The 12,358-nt window shown below is 41.0% G+C and overlaps 1 protein-coding gene across 2 annotated transcripts in view; it reads left to right on the forward strand.

Annotated features, from left to right (window-relative positions):
* The window catches only part of UGGT2 (UDP-glucose glycoprotein glucosyltransferase 2), a 4,352,373-nt gene that overhangs the window by 369,511 nt on the left and 3,970,504 nt on the right, over window positions 1–12,358 (forward strand). The window lies entirely within an intron of this gene.

Here is a 12,358-nt window from a genome sequence, read left to right on the forward strand (position 1 = left end):
CCCATGTAGAATGCAGCCTGGGATGTTATCAGGTCCCATAGATTGTTTGTTTTTGGCCTTACAGAGGGCATTTACGACCTGCTGTCTAGCGATACAAAGTGGAGGACAGGTGGAAACAATGTCATGGGATATGTGTGGTGCGGACAGGGGAGAGAAGTTTTCACAGAACTTGTCAGGTAACAGGCTTGCTATGTCTACGGGCTCAGTGTATGTGGTATCATTAACTACCAATTTGATGCATATCTAGGCCTTACCTTTTAGGCTACAGATGTAACTAAAGACGGCCTTATAGTCCTCCTTAGTTGAGGTTGCTAATTTGGATTCGTAGTTTGCTTTGGAGGACTTCACAAGAAATCTTATTTGCTTGTTTAAGGAGAGGAGGGAGTGTTTCCAGTTCAGGTGAATTATGACTACATAGTCACCAGATAAATAGGAGTGGTGGGGCACGGGAGGCCAGCTTGTATGGAGCACCAGACTGGTAGATTATTTATTTACTGGAAAAAATAGTTTTTCACCTGCTGCTTGACCCTCTTAACTTATCCACTTCAGGTTTTAATTTGCCTTGCAAAGTGAATGGATGCTTTCAGTTTTGCACAAGAACCTAAAATAGTCTTTCACAGTGAGAGAATGTTAGATGAGAAAGAAATGTTTACTTTAGTAAATAATGTTGTCTCTTGTCTTTTTTTTAATTCAGCTGTATTAAATGGACATTTCTTGCTTTATGTCACAGTAACAGCTGAAATAATGCTGTTTTTTTGACAGTATGTGTTTCATTTTTTATGGTATGCTACAATTCCACATTTCCATTGATATAAAGCATAACTTCCAGTCAACTGCTATTTACAGAAATATTTAGTTTGATAATTCTGTTGAAAACCTTGGGTAAAAGCTATTGCATTACTTCATACCAGTCTGTAACTTTAAGAAGAGACAATCGCATCATAGTTGAAAGATAATTATGGAAACTTTTACAAAAATGAAATTCCTTTAGAAATGGGTTTCTTTATTTTATGGGTTTTTTTTATTTTTTTTAATTTCCCTATTGGCATTTAAAATATTTTGTAGAAAGTTTGTTGTCAAGATAATTTTGTTATAAAATGCCTGTTTATAATAACAGCCCACACTAGCGATATAGAGAGACTCTGGAAAACATTACGAACAGTGCAGTTTTCTTTTGAGATTTCCTAGCATGAAACCCAGATCCTGTGAAAAAGGTGTGGTTTTGAGGTGTGTGCTACAACAAAGTAGCTTGATTTTCTCACAACAAAGTCTAACTAGAAACTGACTGAGCTGCTATTAATTGCTTATGTTTAAACCTGTTCTATATTAGAGGTATGCCTTAAATTGTCACCATTCTATGATTAGTCATGTTTCCCAGATGCATAACAAAATGTTTTATGCAGTTTTGGTTTACTCTTTTAACCTATGATGTCTGGATTCATTTTTAGCTGCATAGAAGGCCTAGATCATAGCTGAATAGAGTCCTCTGACCATTTTGCTTGCCCAGTTTAATTGAATTAATAAACAAACAGCATGGCCAATGTTAACATTGCATATTTTGTCTTATAAAATGCTAAGCAGAATGTTACAACTCCAGTCTGAAATGTACTACAGTGTCAAATATTACTTTCCAGAAATATATAAAAGCACTGTATGTTATGTAAAAACACAAAAACAAAGAGCTGGATAACATCATGGAAAAAGCCCCAGTTTACTAGTATGTTATGTGTCTGTTACTATAAAGTGCATTGCAAAATATAATGACTTTAGAGGGGACTTCACGCACTGTAACAGTCTAAATCAGAAAGGTGTAGTTTGAGAACTTTAGAACAATGCTTTACCACGTGCTGATCTTTGGTAAAGAGTAGCAGAGGGCAGAGCTGGAGGGAGTCAGGCTGGGTACCAGGTCGTAAAATGGGTATTTCACTCCAGGCACAAAATGCCCTTGCTACTGTGCTTTCTTTATGCCTCATCTTTTGTATTGCCTGGAGCTTGACTGGTACTGCATTGTGTAAAAATATGGTACATAGCACATTTTCTTGTAATAATGACCACTTTTCATTTGTTGACTGGGTGAACTGGGACTCTGATCTGTTTATTAACCATCATTAATCTGTCCTCTGCATTCAGATTATTTATTTGTCTTTGTTCACTGGGAAAGTCTGACTGGGTATACCCATTATCAGCGGAAGCCCAAGGAGAAAGTCTCCATTTGCTTGCATTGCATTAAACGAAGTTCTAGATAAACACAGAGCAGTTACATTTCTGTTTACATTTGTATACATACAGCAGTTACATTTATACATTCTAAGATTTACTGAGGTGGAAGTTACTTAAGAGAAAGCCCACATGCAACTTAGTGGAATGTACAGGCAGCAGTTATGTATAAAAATAGTTCTGTCATTTCAGTGAGAAGTTGAGAGTATTCATTTTATGGAGAGTATTTGAAATGTATTGTACTGTGAGCACAAAGTCTTAACCTGGTGATGAGCATGTGCAGGACCAGGATTGGTTAAGATGTTGTTTAAGCAGTGGTTTAAAAATATTAAGTTTGTTGGAGAGTTTTATTTTTCTGGCCATACTATTCCAGTGTTTAACGACATATTGAGAGTAGAGTGAGTCTCCTGCAACATTATTTGACCTATCTGTAAGTCATAACAATTGGTTACTAGAAAGGAGGTCCCTTGCTGGACAGTAGGGCAGTAATAAGTTTTGTAGTTCAGGGCATTTTTCTGGATGAATGAGTTTGTGTGCTGTAGTTAGTTGTGAATATGTTAGGTAGTTGTGTAGTTCAAGCCAGTTTAATTGCTTTAAGCTATGACAGTGGTGGTCCTATGAGGGAAACTGGTGGCAAATTTAGCTATTTTATTGTAGCAGAACGCAAGTTTCATTCTTTGAGTGTTGTTTAAGTTTGTTAGGATAGGAGCGGCATATAAGAGAGTTGGCAATAAGAAGCTGGTGGCTAGAGTTTTTCTTGCAGTACCTGTAAGAAATCCATTTATCCTATAAAGGGGGCCTAGTTTCTAGTTTGTTGATTTAATGGTGTGCAGTATATGCTGGTCATATTTGAGAATGTCTATTATAACACCTAAAAGTTTACAGCTAGTTACAGTTTCAGTAACGGTATGATTTTCTGACTTCGTGGTAGATGATTGCTTTTGATTTCGACAACTTGAGGTAAAAAGCATCTTTGTTTTCTTGGGGTTGAGTAGGAGGTTTGATTCTTTGAGCCAGGTTTCTACATAGAAGAAAGATTTTTTGGTAATATCCTGGAGCTTATTTATTGTTGAGGCTGCACATATTAATGTTGAGTTGTCTGCATACTGAATTAAACAAGCATGGTGGGTAGAGGTGTGGAGGTCATTAATAAATATGTTAAATAGGAGAGAACCCAGGATAGAGCCCTGAGGGACATCTGTAGTAACTGGTTGAAAGGATGAGTAGGCGTGTTGCCTTCCAGACAGGTAACTAAGAAACCATGACAAGGAGTATTGTGAACGTCATATTGAGAAGAGTTGAATGAGAAGTTGCTTGTGTGAGTCCGTGTCAAGAACATGGTGGACACAAGCAGACCATTGTGTCTATGTTGGTTTATTATATTGGTAAAATGTAGCAGAGCAGTAGTAGTGCTGTGCTGGGGCATATACATGTTGCATTTCTGAGGGTGGGTTATTTGAGGTTAGGTATTGCATCAGCTGCATATGGATGGATTTCTCTAATATTTTGGAGAAGGGGGAGAGAATCCGCACTTGGTCTGTAGTTATTAAACTTTGTAGATATACTGACTTTGTGCAGTGCTATGATGTAAGATTTTTTCCACAGTGATGTGATGCATCTTTCTGCTATGGACCTATTAATTAGTATGGACACAGGGAAGTCTATGACTTCTGCAGTCATCTTTAGGTCATCTGATGGTATTTGGTCTACAGCTAAAGAAGTAGATCTTAATATAAGGAGCAACTTCATTTTGAGTGTGGTGGGTACTGGAGTGAAATTGAAGAGCTGTGGGTGGTTTTGGTTGGACAGGGGTAGAAAGAGGGGGTCCGACATATTGGTGTCTAAGAGAGTTAATACTGATTGTATAAAGTAGGAATTAAACTGGATGGAGATAAGTCTGTCATATTGTCTGTTTTTGGAGAGTGTTGGTCTTGCCAGGATGAAATAGTTTATTTTAGTGATGACCAAAAAAGTTGGGTTGTTTTGATATTTATCTTGTAGGTTGATATAGTATGTTTGCTTGTCCTTTTTGACATGGAAGGCATTTTGAATCCTATTCACTTTTTTTTTTTAACAAGAAATATCTTTATTAAATTATTATGTATGACATAGGCAAGCTTACATTTATGTAAATGAAAGTAAACCATACAGACACAATCTCATTTGCAAACTTTATACATTACAAACCATGCCGACACAACTCTAGCTGCAAACATTATACATCACTTATTTATCCAGTCGTTGTCAATTAGCCATTACATAGCTCATTCATTTCCTGCCTTCTTTTAAACCTCATTCCTCCTCTGCATGTATTGATCCCACACTTCCCATTTTTCTCATGTAATTTGCTCCTACGCTTTTCTAAAGGTCCCGATTCCATTTTTATTTCTGTTACTATCTTTGCTACTTCTAGTAAAGTTGGTTTAGACTTTGATATACATTTTCTAGTAATTGTTTCTTTTTTTTTGGCAGCCATCATAATTAGACTCAGCAAGGCCTTACTATGCCTAGGCAATTCCGATTCTGTATCATAGCTCAAAAAAAAAAATGTTTCCATAGTTACACCAATTTGCTCGCACAGCATCTCCGACAGACCAGTCTGCAGGGAATCTTTAAAGTTTGCCAACTGATTACACTTCCAGAAAATATGTACCCAGTTACCTCTTAATTCCCTGTCACACTTCCAACATTTGTAGTCTGCCTTAGGAAGAATTCTTTAGTCTACTTTGGGTATAAAAATACCTATGTAAACATTTCCAAGCAAAGATCCCAAATCGTCTAGACTTCATTGCACATTTGGGAGACATACATATATCCTCCCATTGTTTTTTTGTGAATTGCTTATCCAGTCTCTCTTCCCAGTCCTTTCTAACCTTATCTGATTGATTCTTATAGCTATCATGCAATATTTTATATGCTCTACTAATAATTTTTTTCTTAATGGCAACTTCTGATGTTCTTCATGTTTCACTGTTGCAGTCCTGACTTGTTAGATTTCCTGCCGTGGAAGCTCTTTCCTGGCCTGACTACCAGAGTAAAATTCTTACCTCCTCCTATGACCAGCTGACACCCTTACCTGACATCAGTACTCTGGAGTATAATTGGAGTCCACTGACGTCACGACTTCAGTTCTTTCTTGCCTTCAGAGCCCGAAGCAGATCTCCAGTACATTTATTGGTCAGTCCATGCCAGAGTGAAAACTTCTGAAAGCTAAGTACCCTGTTGGGGAACTCTTTCCTTTCCGAACTAATGTCAGAAAAAGTTAACAACTGCCTTCATTGTGGTAAATAAATTCCACACCGGGATTTTTATACCATCTGTCTTACTTGTTTGGGCCCAACTCACTATGTTCATAGTTGTTGTTTCTGTGCCCGATTTAGCTATATTTGTTAGCGAGTCCTCTGAATCTCTGCATGGGATGGCGTCCGTTTCCCATCCCAACGTCAATCTGCCTAAATGCAAACTGCCTAAGCTCAGGCCTTCTGAAGACATCTGTTCGCCATCAGGTAGCCTGCCATGTCTGGTTATCGCAGAAGTCTGTGAGGTGCCTTCGCAGCCCCCCTTCTGCAGTTGAGGTGGTGGAGAGGCCTCTATCGAGACCCTTTCAAAAGCCAATATGCTGTCGGGCCCCTGGACACCAACACCAGCCGTTGATCGCCATTTGTCAGTTGGGTCCAAGACCGCTCTGCAGGCCTCCGTTTCCAGAAAACACAGCACTTCCATTACACTTCAGAGGTGTTCAAGCAACCGTGCTTCTGACACTCCCAGGTCTAAACAGAAACCTACTCCTAGGAAGTCTTCTGCTTTTCATTACAGCTCCTAGTCTCAGACCGCTCAGGAGGACTTGCTTAAATTGGCATAGGATCTGCTGCAAGGGTCTGACACCCACCCCCCTGAATCTACCTCTGGAAAAAGAAGAGACCCAATCCCAGAGGTTCCTACTGATACCTTTGAGATTAGGCAGGACGTGGACCGAGGGGGGGGGGGGTCAACCTTTGAAGATGGATCCCTCTTTGTCTCCTTTTCAGAAGTCTGACTTGAAGGAAACCTTGCCGTCTACCTCCCTCCTAAGGATTTATCTTTTGGGGAAACTTTACACTCCCTTGGAGAACATTTTCATTGGGAAGAACAAGATTATCCCCAATCCAAGAAAAGAGTCTAAGAATTCCTCCTCCCAGAACTTAAACCCCTGGCAGTTCCCCCAGTTTTGGAGGTGGTTGATGTTTTTCAAGAATCCTCTTTAAGACCAGACTCCCTCCCTCCTACACCCAGAAAATTTGACAGATTCTACAGGGTTATGGCTTCACATAAGTACCTTTTTAATAACCCTTCAGCAGGCCCACAGGTTTTTGGCCCTGGACCCAAGGGTTCAAGAATCAGCTCATCCAAATATCCCCTACCCAGTGATATGCAGGGTAGAGCCCTCAAATGATCTGGCAAGAAAGTATACACTTCTGCCCTATCTATGAGGGCATTGGACTGCCAGTTCCACTTAAAACACCAAGAGACACTGATAGAACAGATGAGATGGAAGCTTTTGATCACAAGGCCTTATCCAAAGAATTAATAGACATTTGCAGTTCCACTTCACAAGTGATTGAGCATTCCTTGCAGTGTGAGTTTTATGCTTTGGAGGCTGCCAGCAGGGCCTCAGCCACTGGGTCTGTCATTAGAAGACACGCAGAGCAAGTAAAGTCCAAACTTCTGGACTCTTCCATGGATAAAGAGTCTCTCTTTGGCCCTAAAGCAGTAGCTATACTCAGAAATATGGAGGACAGAGCTAAGTAAAGGCACACAACTAAATATTTCTTGCATGTGCAGCCCCCACGTTTTGGCAGAAACTACTCCACCAAGCTCTGCACCTTTCCTTCATGATCCAAAGTAACCCAAGGAAAGGCCCACAGGGAAAGGGACCACAGCCAGGACCAGGGACTTGGACAAGGTCACTCATCTTTACCAGCACCAGAGACTTCCTCTACCCAGGTCCCTGGGAGGGAGCAGTCGTGACCCTTTCATGGCAGCATTCCCAACCACCTTTGGCCAAATAAGGCTAATATCGTGCCTAAAAGACATTTATGCATGGCATACTTAGGACTTCCCTCTAATCCCAAACTTTCTACTCTGTTGCCAGCAATCTCAGCTACTGATCTTCCAGGGACTACTTGGGTTACATTCTTATTACAGTTATTGACATAAAAGAAGTGAATAAGCACTTGGACAAAGTAGGAGCTTCTGATGGACCAAAGGGCTTTACCACCACCCAGAACAGAAATTAAAACCAGGGGTGCTGTTCAGGGTCACAGAAGATGACACACATGGCACAAAAACCTAGGGGAAAATCCATGCCTGCCGTCACCACCTAGCTATGGGGATAGGCATCACAGTCTCCTCCAGGTAACTCTATGAGATGCCACTGGTGGGCTCATAGCATCCCTTGGATGCTCTGCAACAAGCAGAGAAATCAGCAGAAACCTGTAGGCAGCCTCAATAGCAGGTGCATTTGGAGATTCCTCTCCGCATAGCTGAGGGATGGGGACCCCACAGATGGAACTCTTCACTACCAGGGAAAACACACCATGGAAAACATGGATCCGGCACCAATCCCCCTTTCAGTCCAAATTGCAAACACTTTCTCTTTCCATGGACAGCCCTATTCATTTAGGCTTTCATAACAATGCCTTTCTTCTCTTGACTCATCAGAAATTATAGGAAAGTGCCCTGAACCTTCCATATAGCACCAGTTTGACCAGTTCTACTCTGGTACTTTCTTCTCCTCTGCCTTCCTGCTAACCCTGTTTCTTTAAGCTTGGAGAATACCTTCTTATCTGCCTATTTAGCTGGAAGGTTACTGTATCAGGAGGGGGGTCCTCAACTGTTTTTGAGGCTGACTTTGGAGACAGAACACAAGTGATCCAGGGTTCTGATCCTGATAACACTTACCCCCCACACCTCCCTGCATTAGCAAGTGCAGAACATATTGGGAAAGGCCAGGAGGTTTAGCTCCAGAAAGGTCTGGGCAACATAATAAGAAGGTTTTTGAATTGGGGGTGCACAGTTCTATCGGGACCCAATCAGGTCCAAGATCCCTCCCAACTGGTAAAAGTAATGTCTTTCGGCTTTTCCCGGTTAGGGGTCGCCACAGCGGAACGCCGGTCCACTTATGATTGGCAGTAGATTTTTACAGTGCCGAGGTGCCAGCCCGATGCCCAACCTTCAACGAAGGCACGCCCATTCATGCACGCACCTACCTGCATGTTTATAAAGGTCACTCATCTGCAGGGAGGACATGCAGACTCTAAACAAAAGCCACTTCAGCCGAGAGTCGAACCGGAGAACCTTTTGCTGTGAGGCGACAATGCTAACCGCTGCACCACCGTGGTCTGTGCCACCACCGCGATCCCTCCCAACTGGTCCTACTCTTAAATCCTCTTTAACTAGGCCTTTCTTACTTATTGTGCAAGGTTCAGGTTTCAGCTATTTCAGTTTACTTCTTCTCCTGCACTCCTACCATCGCCCACCCCACCCACTGGCTGGGCCTTCAACCTCTGGCCTTCCAGGGGACCTCATACACCACCGTGCTATGTAAACCTTTGCCTGGAAAGACTTTAATTCTGACATGGAACTCTGTCTGCATACTACCTGTCTCTCCAGCTAGGGAATTAATGAGACTCTAGGCTCTAATGGCAGGAGAACCTTCTAGATCATATTTCACCCTGACAGGATCCCTCTCTCAGGCCTAATCCTCCCTTCAAGCCCAAGCTGGTCACCGATGCCTCATTATATCTATCCAGGCATCTGTCTGTCTTCTCTCCAAACCCACAGAACTGGAGGAAAGGGTATCCTACTTTTCTCAAACATCTATAGGCTGCTGCCCTACTAAATGGCCACAATAAAATCCATCAGAATTTCTGACCAATGGAATGTTACCATTACTATCTCCAAGGAAGGTGATACTGTATCTTGCAGACCGTTTTCCAAAAGGATCGTTCTTTCTTTGTACCCCCTTTTGTACAATCATCCGGGTAGGATCACTCCAGTAACTGCAATGGCCCATTCTGCTAGGGCAGCTGGGTCTGATACTACCTTCCTGAAAGGCATACCTACCAAGAGTGGGGGGAGGCTGACAACTGATCTTCAGCATGCTCTTTCACTAGGCACTACATCTGTCAGTCTTTTTCTGATCCTGTTCAGTCATTGCTTCTGTTACCCTACAAAACTTCCTTTTTTCATCTTACTTCACCACCTCCCCTCCTTTCAGCTTTGGGAATCTTCCCACAAGTCAGGACTGCAACAGTGAAACACAAAGAACATAGTACTGTTGTGTACACTTACCATCATTGTAGATGTTCCAGGTTATTCACTGTTGCAGTCATCTTTCTTTCCCTCCTTCCCCTATAGGCTACAAGGTGGCTAGTACTATTTCTCATTTACCTGGAACCCCTACTGTGCACTCCTGCCTGCCTAGGGATCCTTGACATGTCCATCTAGTCTTGACCTCCTGCTGCTGTTGGGGACTTCACACTCCAAGGGGCAAGAAAACAACTGAGATCATGATGTTGGCAGACTCCACTTTTACCCCAGCATACTGACATCAGGCAAGAGCATCCACAGGTCATAGGAGGAGGGAAGAATTTTACTCTGGTAGTCGGGCTGACCAAGGGCTTCCACGGAGGGAAATCCCATAAGTCAGGACTGCAACAATGAATACACTCTAAAATCTACATTTATGGTAAGTATACACAACTTTACTTTCAAGATTCTACTAAGAACTCTACCAGTGCTGATCTTTCATTTAGGACCCCCCTATTTTGTTCTCTTTGCTTATACTCTGATATCAATCCTTGATGGGGAAGGCAGTCTCTAACCTGCAGTCCAAATAAGTTCTTGGTGTCTTCCCATTCTGTTACCTTTCCGTCTCTAGTTATTTGCTCCCAGTACCTTGGTTCCTTTGCCACTTTTCTCCAATAAATTCCAGCCCCCTCTTGCCTATTGTATCCCTAATTGCAGTAATTTGTATCAGCAGAACCTCCTTTCTCCATTCCCATGTTGGCTTCATTCTTAGAATGCCTTCTGCTACTTTATGAATATAATATTCTGTATGATTATTGTTGTTCTCCTTAAAGGTCTGCCCAGTCTCTCCTTTTTTCTGTGAGCTCCCCCTGTTTCATCATCTCTTTCTACTTTGAATTATAGTTTTCTGCTTGTGCTGTATGTAGGTGCCTTAACTATGTTACACTTTAATACCCCTTCAAATTGGGTAATCCCAATCTGCCCTGTTTTACTGGAAGAATAAGCTTATCCACTTAACTCTTGCCGTCTTTCCTTCCCAGATAAAATCCTTCAGCTCTTTATTAATTGCTCTCCACAACTTCTCCTCTGGTTGATAAAAATATGCCTGACCTGTGTACAAAACTAAAGGGACTAAAAACATTATAACTGCTTGTATCGTACTATCGATATCCATATAACAGAGCTTCCATTTTCTCAGTCTTGGTATTAATTTTTATTTAGTCTCTTCCCACATATCCTTAGCTGCCACACTGGAATCATTTTTAATCCATACTCCTAAATACTTCATTTTATCATGTCCCCATAAGCATGCATATTGTTGAACCAATTCTTATGTGAGTACATAATTTACTGCTATTGCCTTTGTTTTAGCTTCATTCATTTTGTATCCCGAAAAGATATGAAACTGTTTCAGTATGTTCCTTAGCACTATAGTGTCCCTTTCTGGTTTTGTCAGGTATAAAATAATGTCATCACAAGCAGAATTAGCTTTTCTTAACTAATATACCAAGTATATCCTTGAATCTCTGACTCCCTTATTTTGTTTGCCAATGGTTCTAAATATGATGCAGATAACAAAGGGGAGAGAGGACACATCTGCCTGGTTCCTCTGCTCAGCAGAGATTATTAGAAAAGACCCCACAGACTTTAATTTTCACCTCCGATCTCTCGCTTATCCTCCTAATTAACCTTCTACTTTTATCAGGGAATGCAAATGCTTCCATTGCTCTGCTCATAAAGTCCCAGCTTACTCTGTCAAATGTTTTCTCTGCATCAAGACATACCAACAACAGCAGTATTTTCTTGCATGCTGCTTCCCTCTAAGGCATCAATTTTCTGTTGTCATATGTTTGCCTCCCCTACACAAAATCACATTGATCCATAGCTGTCAAATTTGGCATCACTTTTGCCGTTCTTTTAGCCATTATAGACACAAAAACTTTATAGTCATGGTTTAGTATTGAAATAGGTCTGTTTGAAGCTAGATCTGATGGATCTTTACCCTCTTCGGTTATTACAGCTACCACTGCTTTCTTCCAGGATGTTGGTACTTCTGCTTCTTCTGTTAAAATACTGTTAAACCTTCTAGATCTTCATCAGTTTTTTCATTCCTAGCTTCCAAACTTATACAGGAATACCATCTCTTTCCTGTAGAGTGGTTATACATCACCATTTTTATCTCAGCTCCTCCTGTCCCAACTGCTAGTAATTGAGCTTCCTCTACCTCTAACCTTGGCATAATTAATTCTTCCATAAACATTTCCATTTGTACGTTTCCTTAATTTCCATATTTCTGTGCTTAACACAGACTTTCATAAAATTTCTGAAATATGTACTTCTACAGGATCCCTTGTTATCTTCCTTGTTATAGGCTCCCTAAGCTTGGTAAACAGCCCTTTCTACTTTTTGTTGCCTGGGTTGTTGTGCTAAAAGTTTTTGTCCTCTAGAGTTATTATCAAAAAACAATTGCTCAGCAGAACTCTTTCTAAACTCATGTATATTATCGAGGTAATCCCTTATTTTCTGTTTAGCATGCTGAAGTTGCACTTCTTTTTCTGTGAGATCCTCCTATTTTGCAATACTTTAACATTTGTCAGTCCCTCTAAGTAATTCTTGTTACTTCTTAACCATATCTCCCTTTCTTTTATTTCCACCCTATTTTAAACTTAATTTTCGTTTTATCCCACTCCCTAGCTATATTTTCAGAAAAAAAATCTTTCTTCTCCAATAGCTCCTGAATAATTTCCACTACACAGATAATTTCCACTACCCATTCCTTTAATTCTTTTCTTTTCAACAGACAGGTGGGTAAGCGCCAATGTCTCATTTTTATTTCATTACCCAGTGTGTT

Source organism: Protopterus annectens, chromosome 5.part1, assembly GCF_019279795.1.
Source record: "Protopterus annectens isolate FY-2018-M chromosome 5.part1, PAN1.0, whole genome shotgun sequence".
NCBI lineage: Eukaryota > Metazoa > Chordata > Ceratodontiformes > Protopteridae > Protopterus > Protopterus annectens.